Below are 10,281 nucleotides of genomic sequence, written 5' to 3'. Positions count from 1 at the left end.
TTAAAGATTTTATACATAACCTTTGAATTCATTCCTTTTATCTTTTGTAAAATCCCCATTATCTTTTTTGTTACTGCTGTAAATTAAGGCTTTCCCCCCACCATGATGCTCCTAATCAGTTTCTTGCGTGTGTCAAGACCATTGACTTATTAGTCTTATATCTGGTCATATTAGTGAATTTCCTTGTTATTTGCAAGTTGATACTTCTCTTAGGTTTTCTGGAGATATAATCACATCATCAGCAAATGCTGATTCTTTCCAGTTTTTATATCTATCTGTTTTTCATCTATTTATCCATCCATCCATCTATCTATCCATGTTTCAATCTATCATGTATATTATTACCTAATTCCGTTAGACCTCCACTTCCAAAACAATGTCAAGGAGCAGTGGTGATGATAATGGGGATACTTCTAGTGTTTTCCTGTTTAGCCTCATGATGGCTTATGAGTTGAGGTAGCTATTATATATTTTAATTCATGGGCGTTTTAACAGGATGCTGGGAGGTGATTCAGTTATGTCATTCACTGCTAGTTTAATCCAGAAACCTGATGAATTTAAATGTATACAAGGAGTCTTTCCTTGACTTATACACTGGCCTGATTTCTGAGCACAATTTTGAAAAACACGTTTTTCAGAGGGAAGAAAGGGACATAAATGAAGCAGATGTTTATGACATACAGAGTACTAGGTAGAGGAAGAGGCTTTTTGTTTTATCTGGTATAAAGGATGTCTCATGGAATGTAGCCAGGTGAATTACTCAGGCTAATGGAGAAGTTAAGTAACTTCTTTTTTAAGCTGCTTATTTAACAGTACTGTACAAACCACATCAACTGATCCATTTGGGGCAGGCTATTAGGAAAATGATTGTTAATGATGCATGTGTTTATTTGAATGTAGAGTTCATGCTGTAGTCTAGTCATAAATCAATTCAAAACCAGCAGCTATCTTGCTATATTTATTCTGATGAACTTTGATCTTGTTATGGACCAAGTGCTTTTCAAGAAATGTAAAGCAGAAGGTATATTTTATAGTGTTGTAGATACACATCATATTTTAACTGGCCATTGCCTTTTGAACAGTCCTTCTATATCTGGGGACATTCCTCTTGAGTCCTGCCTCCCTAACAGAGGAATTAGAGAGCTGTTTCTCTGCCTTTCTTGAACGAGGGTGGCAGCATGTGACCCAGCTTCTGCCAACGAACCTACCACACAAGCCTTCCTTTTAGAGCAGCTGACGTGTGGAATTGCTTCCCATAAAGGCTGCCTGAGTGGGATGAATAAGCAGCAGCTTTTAGAGGCTTTGGCAGCCCTGATTCTAACAGTGGGGTCCTTGCCCCCAGGACTATGCCTGCAATCAGTCCACAGTTCCTGGATTCTTCTGGAACGTTACCTGATATCCTCTAGGAAACTGCTTTTCTGCTCATGCTAGCTATGGTGGATTCTCTGCTTTGGAACCAAGAACCCTTGTCAGCTGCAACTGGTCCAAAAGGAAAAACACCACTGAGATTACGATCCATCAAAAGCATAGTGCGAAGCTGAATTTTAAACCCTGAGTACTTTTGCTGGTTAGGTAGAAACTCTAGGAGCATGTCTGTCTATATAATCCCTGAACAAGTTAAAAAAAGAAAACCTAAGTTGGTCAACTCTACTTTTGTTGGAACATGGTCTGTGTATAATCTTGTATGATGTCAAACAGTAAGTTTAGTTGATTTGTTTATGGTCATTAAATCTGCCCTTTGTTTGGTACCCAGGCAATAAGCCTGTAACTTAGAGCATACTGTAGATTCCTAATGAGTTTTTGAATCAGGGCCAGAATGAATTTTATAAATGCAGATAAACAAAACTCATGTGCTTATAACTTGCTAAGTAAATATGCCTGTCTGCTGTTTCTTGAAGTCTGGTGTCTGAGATGTGCCTTTTATGCTGCTTCATCTTGGATGGTGGCTGGGGAGAAACAGGTGACCACATTTCTGATACAGCATATAGTTTCCAAAATGTAAACCTCTCAGTGTCTCCCTGTGGTTAGAATTCTTCCTTTACCTCCTTACGTTAAACAGGAGACACCTGTGGCTTTTCCAATTTATTTAGTGACATTTTGATGTAAGAACACAGAGCAGATCAATTAGAATTAGAATTCCTAAAGGCCTTCTACTTGTTGGAAAAGAAAAATCTGCTCTTTGGTAGAATTTGTTACATAAAATGCTGTCTGTAAATGGGACATACAACTAACCAAATTGCCTCTCATCTGAAAGAGGGTAGCATGAGTATCACTTCGTTGGGGTGGGCTTGTACAGGAAGAGGATCAGGCCTTTTCCCAATAAGGAAGTATTGGCTCCACTTGGACCAGATCAAGAGTAGTTCCATTGACGCTTAGCAAGATTGAGGAATATGGCCAAGCTGACAGCCTAGCAGGTGGCAGAAGCAGGTCTCAAACCTAAGTCTGGCCGGCTGCAGAGCCTGTGCTCTTCTCTGAGCACCGTGCTCCCTCTCTCCCCCCACCCATCCCTGCTTCTCCCACCTCCATCCCTCGGTCTCTGCCTCCTTCTGGCATGGATGTTGCACTGCCTTTGCAAAGCCATTGACTTTTCATTCTCCCCATGGCATGCTGGCTGGGAGCAGACACAGCTCTCTGTCCACTGAATAGGAACTTGACTCAACATCTTGAAGGCTTTCTCTGAATTTCTAGGAAACACATTTCTGTCGGATGGAGGCAAGCCCAGGACAGGCTTCTTAGAGAAATACATCCTCTGGGTTCTGAATAACTACCAATGACAAATTAAATTCTCTAATTCAATTTTTCTCAAATTTCTACTGCAGGCCACACCCTCATAATTTTCTGAACATTCGGAAAAGGAAAAGGTGGCAGTTCAAGCATTGAGGAAGGCAAGCACTTAAGACACAGCAAAACTTTTTTTTTCATTTTTAGTTAAATGAATTCTTTTCCTTCTTTCCAGTTTTTTTATTTTAATCTCCAATTATAAACAGGCAGAAATGCTGTAAATTTTGACGAGAAACAGCACAGTTTCAAGCACGTTGGCCTCTGAAGGCTAAAGGACTCCAAATTAAATAAACTATCTTTTAAATTACTTAATCAAATCACAGCTTAACGAGAACATGGCTTTATTAACCAGAACGGGGTCTGTGTATCTCGGTGAATCAAAGCCATTTTATCTTTTTTTCCCACAAGCTAAACATTGCCAAGCTTTTGAGTTAGTAGCTGAGCTGTGCAACTTTTTCCTCCACAAGGATTTTCACACCCCTCCCCCAGTAGATTTCAGGAGAGGCTGCCACCCCCTCTGAGGTCACCCAGGGCCTCTCTGTAGCTCTGATGACAGGATATCACTCCATCTTCCTCTAGGTCTTCTCAGCTTTAGACAGAGGCCATTTTCACTCACGGTTCAATCTCACTCTGCCCTTTGGTGTCCGCACTCTGCTATTTACCTTCTGCCTCCCTGGATAACTTCCGTCTCTTGTCTCAGAAGTTCCAGTTACTGCACCCCCCAGGTGCAAACAAGCCCGGCTCCTGTCAATTCTGCCTCCACATCTGTCACTTTCTCGGCTGGCTCCTCTGTCACTTCCTTGGTTCAGGCCTTTGTCATTTCCCACCTGGATGATCTCAGAGCCTCAAAATGGTCTTCCTCCTCCCTCTCTCATCCCTACTCCTCAGGGCTGCCAGGACGTTCCTTCAGGCCAGACCTCTGCTAACATGCCTTTAATGGCTTTTTATACCTTTCAGGATAAAGTGCAAACTCCTTAACATGCCCCTCTGCCCAGGAAAAAATTTTAAAGCTCTTTTCTTGCTCTGGCTCCTGTATTCTCATCGGGGCACCATCCCTTGCACCTTCCACACCCTGACCCCGCTCCAGCCCTGTCATCAAGTTCCCTTTTATTTCCGGCCTCTCTTCCCTCCCCTCCACCCGGCCAACACTTACTTAGACTTCAGCATCCATGCCTCAGGAAGTCTTCCCAGCCGCATCGCTCTGCACATGGTGCCCCTCCCCTGTGTCCCGCTCGGTCCAGACGCCATCACGGGGTTTTGTGTCACACACTTATCTACTGCTCTGCTGGACTATGAAGAACTAGGGGCCAGTGTCTTCCTCACCCTTGAATCCCAGAGGATGCACAAGGCCAGGCACAGAGCAGGTATTGAATACATGTTTGAACGCTTGCTGACCAAGTGTCTCTCACCGCCTACTGCTCCGAGGACTCCTTGCATCTTGAGCCCTGCTCCCCTGTTGTTCAGTCCATACATCCACCACCTGGACAAGGGCCTTCACTCTCTGTTCTCACTGACAGATATAAAGAGAGGACTTAAAACTCTGCCTCACGGCCCTTTCCTTTCCCCTTGCTTTTGTTCCTAGTGGTACTGCATTTTTCAGACATTTCTAGCCTGTTGTCTATTTAGGAGACTCTGCTATATCTTATATTTGTATCATCTCCAGGGCATGGCCCAGGACTGCCTCATAGAAGATACTCAATCAGAAGGTAAAACACATTTTCACATCCCACATGAAGAGTGGAAGGTCAGGGGGGTTACTGACTCACAACCATCACATAGCTGCCACCCGGTGCCGCTGGTGTGAATTCATACATTCTGACTTCAGTCCCTTGCTCTGTCCCCTAGAGCACCCTGTGATGTTGGCGTGTGTGATCTATTTCATAATACTAATGTTAACCTCTGAGAGAAGATTTGGGAATTTTCTGTGGTTGACATGAGTTGTATTTACAATGTAGAAGGATCAGCCTCTTTGTCCTCCTTCATTTCCTCTCATTGCTCCTGAAATTTCACCCTCCCTATCAATACTTTCCCAGAAAGTTAGCATATATATCTTAAATGTGCTTGCTTTAGTTCTACACTAATTTGTAAAGTCTTTTTATTTTAACTCAGTTTGTAGAATGCCTGTGTATGAGTCAAGATAGGCTGAAGTGCTAGGAAAATAGACCCAACAAGTAATGAGTCAAACACAATAGAAGTGTCTTTTTCACTCATGCAAATTCCATGGCAAATGGTCCAAATCAATGGGGTGACAGTCAGGGGATTTCCTTGTGATTATTCAGGCTGATATTTGGATCTTCTACCTTCAAACATGGCTTCCAGCCTTGCTGCATTTGTGATATCCCTTTATCCAAGAAACTGGAAGGAAAAAAAACATGGGAGAGGTATGCAGGAGATTTTATGGTCTAGGCAGGACGTGAGGTGATGAACTTGACCTGATTTTCCCTGAGCTATACTGGTTTTAAAACAGAAAGCTTCATATCCAGGGAAACCCCACAGTCCTAGGACAACTAGGACAGCTGGTCACCCTCCATGGAAGTGGCAAACTAACCTCTACTCAGATTCCATTGGCTAGAGCTCATCTGATGGTCACACCAGGCTGCAGGGGATGCTGGAAATGAAGTCCACCCATGTGCCCAGGACGCAGTCTCATAAATATTTCTGCATAGAGAGTTGACGAGTATTTCTCATAGCTATAAGCACTGAAACAAGGAGCCTCAAAACTGGCTTATGAGAAGAAACAGACACAGAGGTGTGGGGGAAGGACCCAAAGTCTAGACTGGAGGGTGGGGGGATGGTTGAATAAAGCCCCTTTTTTGGTGATTGCTCAACACACAGGGACCAATCCCTGCATTTCCTACCGCGCTCTTAGCCAGGCTTTGTTTAGAATGGGAGCTTTCATAATTAAGATGAAATACATCTTGTTTCAAAATCTTACCTCTTTTCACTCACTTGTAGGTTACCAAGGATTCATTTATGGTAGCAAAACAAAATGACCTTCCCTGGACTTCGTCACATGCAGCTTTCAGGAATACATTTACTACTTCTGTTCCTTAGAGAACCTTGCTTGACCATTGTCTTCTAGCAGACATGATTTGACCCATTGTTATTTAAATCCATCCTCTATTAATCATAGCATCCTTTGTGGTAAGCTTTCTCTGTGCCAGCAATCTTGCTAAATGCTTTACTTACATTATTTCATTTTGTTCCCACAACCACGCTAAGGTGCTTTAATTTTTCATCTATTACAGATAAAGACACTGAGACTGATATACATTAAGTGGCCAGTGCATCACTGCACAGCTCTATGCTGCAGTGAGAACTTAACCACATTCTTCCTCACTCCAGCGCCTGATTGCATACACTGCACTGGAGAGACTCTGAAGAGGGGATTATGTCATTAATTTGGGGATAAGCTAAAACCTGCCCCAAGGATATTATATTTCTCTAGGATGGGATGCAAGGACAGGTAAGAAATGCATGCTTGCTCCAATAATATGCTAGTTACATAAGTCCTGTGTTACAATATATCGTCTTATTTCTAGGAATGCACTCGTATTATCCAAATGTGTGTGTGTGTGTGTGTTGGGGGTGAGGTCAAGGTCAGAATTAGTCTGCAGATATTTATCATAAATATTATTTATGCATTCAAGCATGTATATGTATATATATATGGAGGACACTGAGATATGATATCCTGAATCACCCCACCCCACCCCTTTCTAGAACTCAGGTATTAGTCCCCTCAGGTTCTGGGAATGTTGGAAGCTGACAACTCTTTGCTCAGCTCCTCTCTGGGACGTTCCTCAGATAGAGAGACAGCTTGCCTGTGGTCTTATCCCTTTCCTAAGGGTAGCCCATACCCAATATGACTGGTCGATGCAAGAGTACAAATGCCTTGTCTCCTTTCCGCAGTTTAGGACAGCCAGGAAGACCATCTGTGCTGGTTATCTCTGTTAACGTGACAGGGCCAAAGGATGCCCAGATAGCTGGTTAACATTATTTTTGGGTCTGCCTGTGGGTGTTTCCAGAAAAGAATAGCATTTGAATTGGTGGACTGAGTAAAACAGATGGCCCTCCCCAATGTGGGTGGCCATCATTCAATCTGCTGAAGATCTGAATAGAACAAAAGGGCAGAGGAAGGGGGAGTTTGCAATATATATATTATATATTGCAATTATATATATATATATATAATGTTATATATTTATATAATTTATAAATAATTTATATAATTATATAACATAAATTATATGCATTTTATATAGAAATATATTTTATATACATTTTATATATAAATATAAAATGTATATAATATATATAAATATAAAATATATATAAATTAGATTTATGTAATTATATAAATAGATAATACATATTATAATTTGCAAGTATATATATATAATTGGTTCTCTCTGTCTGGAGAACCCTGACTTATACGCGATCCAAGCTCCAGACCTCCATGTAGGACAGGCTGAGGCTCTGCTGCTATTGCATTGCAGACCAGCTTCTCCCTCTGGCCAATTATGCTGCCTTCATGCCTCAGCAGGCCATGACTCTTGGAGCAATGGCCCCAAATAAACTTTCTTGTGTGCCAATCTCCATCTTAGAGTTGGCTTCTTGGGAAACCCCATCTGCATTTGATGCCTTGTGCAGTCTCGGTAGTCTGTATAATCTTTATGATAAAGACTAGGACACGGATCCTTTCCCACACCCACACATACAAATATGTTCATTAAATAAGCATAGATTATTCACAAATAAATTATTTGCTGCTCACCACTCCCTCTGCAGTGGGACCGCAGAGAAAGGGCAATTCTCATCTCTCACATGCACTGTGAGAGTGTGAATCTGCATAAAAGTGTTCATTTTGCTTTCTTTTTTTATATTAGCTATATCTCTTCCCTCCTGCCCCCTCTAACATTTATTATTAGGCTGTGAATATAAAACCAGCAAAAGAGTCAAGGACAGGGTCAAAAAGGGCCAGCACACTTGAAGTCGGCTAAGAGCCTGAGTGTACTTTCGCAGAGAGAGCATCCTGCAGATTTCACCATCTGAACAGTTCCCAATTTCCTCTACTTCCCGCCGTCCCCCTCATTGTCTCTTGCCCGCTTTATTCCTCCAGTCTCACCTAGATTACTACAATGCATCCTGGGCTTCTTTCCTGTCTGCTGTCATTTTTTGTCTGGAGGGACAGTTGTTCCCTCCAAACAAATGTCCATATTTGTTTGGATGATATTGGACCAATATGTCCAATGTGTCTAGGGATCAGCTGTGTCAGTGTAACCTGTCATCCCGCTTGTTTAAGTCTGAGCGGCTCTGTGGTCTGAAGCTCATGCTCCCTCCCGCAGGGTGAAGTTATGCTTAGGAAACAGCAGGTACGTTTCACCACATGCTTAGCTCTTGCCAATGGAATGTTGGCAAACATGGTGCAGGTCACCTCTGGGCCGTGGATTTTAAGACAAAAACATGGTTTGCTCTGCTCTCTTCTCATCTCTTCTGCTGGAAGCAGATAAGACCCTAGGGAGCCACAAGACGGAAGGAGTCTGAGTTCCCGAATCACCATGTGGAAGAGAGCTGCCCACAGACCAGACTTTTCTACTTCGAACTATTACATGAGCAAGAAATCATCTTCTGTTGAGTTTGAGCCAATATGCATTTTGACGTCCACCTGTTACAGCAGCTAACCCACCCACGTTAATGGACTGTTTGCTACTCTTAGGAGATATTTAAGCCCTGTGGCGTGGCTCACAGGCTCCTGCGGATGTAGCTCCATCCTGCTTCTCATCACTGTGGATACGGCCTCAGGCCCTGGGGCTGGTCCATATGCATTCATGTTTTAGCTCCCTCACCAGCTTTGTAACCTTGATAAAGTACTTGAGTCCTCTCTGTTTCCCCTCCAGAAGCAGAAGATGACATTTGTCCGGAACTCTGAAGAGTCTGAGAATTTATCCTGCTCAGGAGCTGGCTTGCCTTGCTTTCGTGGATGCTGGCAGAGGACACAAGACTCCCAGGTCAGAGGAAAAGGGCTTTATCATTCACAGCACGGCAGGTGACATGAACTTCATGTTTCTATTGTTTCCTCTCGTCCTCCAAGGTCCCCAGTGTGATCCGCTGCAAGGCCAGGTAGCTGCTGCACGCGCAGTGAGTTCGCATCACAGCTAAACACCCTGAGCTTAGGAATCCCAACTCTATTTTAAATGGCTGTGAGGAAATCCGCCTGAACTTTGCTCCAGCAGGAAACATTATCCTTATTATAATAGACAAATGTAATAAACAAACCTGCTTCTGCTCTGGAGGAGATACAGTCTCTATCTTCCCAGGGAGCGATGTCTCCCAACAATATTTCTTCCTCCTTGGATTGTTACAAGGACTAAATCAGCACCTAGAACTGCTTAGAATCATGCCAGGTACATAATAAACCTTCAATAATTGAGCTGTTATTATCATGTCTCTCCATTCCACCTGCTTCTTTTTTAAAAAAAATTTTATTGAGGTAACATTGGCTTATAACGTTATATAAGATTCATGTGCATATTATATTTCTACTTTGATATACATTACACAATGCTCACCACCAAAAATTTAGTTTCCATTTGTCATCGTACAGTGGATCCCCTTTACCCATCTCCCCCACCCCTTTCCTCTTCCCCTCTGGTAACCGCTAAACTATTCCCTGTATATATGTTTCTGTTTTCATTTAAAAACAATGGTTAGATGCCACGAAGTAGGTGGCAATGCTTTGACCGCACGCGTGTTGTCAGGTCCAAGGGCCTCTTCCATCCTTGTCAAGGGGAGTGCTGACCTCCTCTCCTTTCATACAACACTCCACCTACTTCTCTACATGAGTCATTCTGAGCTGCTGTTATTCACTCAAACGTGCCATGTGTTTTTTGGGTTTGTGTGTGTTTGTTTTTTTTTTTTGCCTCTGGGCCTTCAAACGGTTTCCTGTGTCTGGACCACACCACCCATCCCATTCCTGCTTTTCACCCAATGTGGGCCCCGCCCATGAGCTTAGGTGCCCCAGCTCTGTGTTCACACCCTCCGCTCACTCTCTGTGCCTCTCTTAGAACACTTAGCAACCCTCAGTGTTGGTGTTGTTTACATTTCTTAAACGCCCCTGGAATGTAAGCTCTGGGAGGCTAGAGAAAATATGAAGTGACAGAAAGCGTTCTGGCTAGCTGAAGGAAAGGGGAGAATTTATTGCAAGGTTTCTGGGTTATCTCATGTGACCAGAGCTGGAATCGAACAACCAAGAACATGGGCGGGGAAGGGCCAGGTAAGCTCCAGCGACCTCAGCGGGGGATGTCCACAGATCTATTTACTGGACTCAGCTTTAATGATTCCCAGGGTTTAGGTGGATCTTTTCCAAATTTCAAACATTTGAAAGAGAATCTGAATTCAGCTTGGGTTAGTTAGGATAAGTCAGCTATGGTCAGTGGATGGAGTTGCATAATACAGACGTAGCCACTGGGGACCGTTCCCAGCGTAAAGACGTCAAGC

General features: G+C 43.0%; 1 non-coding gene across 1 annotated transcript; it reads right to left on the bottom strand.

Moving 5' to 3' along the window:
- Window positions 1-9,479: 9,479 nt before the first annotated feature.
- LOC130856233 (U6atac minor spliceosomal RNA) lies at window positions 9,480-9,605 on the bottom strand. Its single transcript, XR_009054524.1, has one exon. It is a non-coding gene; the product is annotated as a U6atac minor spliceosomal RNA (small nuclear RNA).
- Window positions 9,606-10,281: the final 676 nt, after the last annotated feature.

Source organism: Hippopotamus amphibius, chromosome 6 (assembly GCF_030028045.1).
Source record: "Hippopotamus amphibius kiboko isolate mHipAmp2 chromosome 6, mHipAmp2.hap2, whole genome shotgun sequence".
Classification (NCBI taxonomy): domain Eukaryota; kingdom Metazoa; phylum Chordata; class Mammalia; order Artiodactyla; family Hippopotamidae; genus Hippopotamus; species Hippopotamus amphibius.
Note: the sequence above shows the minus strand (reverse complement) of the source record. Positions and strands in the feature narration are given on the sequence as shown.